Below are 936 nucleotides of genomic sequence, written 5' to 3'. Positions count from 1 at the left end.
AGGATCTCATCTTCCCTGGGTGTCAGTGTTCCTTCCCTGGGTGTCAGTGTTCTCTACTGGGGAGCGGGCTGAACCGCCCGCAGCGAACACGGAACAATGGCACAAACCATGTGCTCCGCCAGCGCAGCTCTGCACCCGCCGCCCATCCTCGGTGTGAGCGACGGAAACGAAGGCCGGCACAGGGCGCGGGGCTCCGAGCTGCCCGCCGCACGGCACTGCGCGGAGGGCGCGCGGCAGGGCGCTCCGGCCAGGGCGGACGGGCAGTAAGCGCTAGCACCGTGGCCGCCGGCCTCGTCAGCACGCCGGCCGGCGCTCAGGATGCCTCCACGAGCAGGAGGGCTCCTGGCGAGCGCCTTCAACTCGCAAATGGGCTCCGGCTCGGGAGCCCTGAATTCAGCGCTTTCCACGAGACGACGAACAGCTCCTTCCGCCTCAGGCCTGACCCGCAGGACAGCCATGACAGCCCCCGCAGAGCCCCTTCCCCTGCTCTTCCAGCCGCGGCGGGCGAGGAGGCCCGAGCCCGGGACTTCCCGGCCCGCCCACCTCAGCCGCCATTGGCGGGCTGCTCGCTGGCGTGACTAAGGCCCTGCCCTCTTCTCGCTGGGCCCACTCTGAGGAGATCTCCAGGAGCGGCGGGGGCCGGGGAGGCGAGGTCGCGATGCATCCTGGGCTTTGTAGTCCATCTGCGAAGCCGCAGCCAGAGAGCGGGCCCTGCGGACGAGGAGAACTACAACTCCCAGCAGCCTTGTGGGGAGCGGGGCGCGTGGGGGGGTTTCTTGTCACGTGGGCGCTCGGCCTGGGCGGGCTATTTCTCAGTGCGGCGGCGGCGGCTCGGGGCTCCGGGACCTTTTGTCTGGAGCGGCTGCGGGGAGGCCCCGGAACGGCGAGGCCGGTGGCCTTCCCCAGCTCGCTCGGTCCCGGCCGCCCCTCGCGGGG

Source organism: Chinchilla lanigera, unplaced genomic scaffold (assembly GCF_000276665.1).
Source record: "Chinchilla lanigera isolate Chin_1 unplaced genomic scaffold, ChiLan1.0 scaffold00007, whole genome shotgun sequence".
NCBI classification, from domain to species: domain Eukaryota; kingdom Metazoa; phylum Chordata; class Mammalia; order Rodentia; family Chinchillidae; genus Chinchilla; species Chinchilla lanigera.
This window is presented reverse-complemented; position numbering follows the sequence as displayed.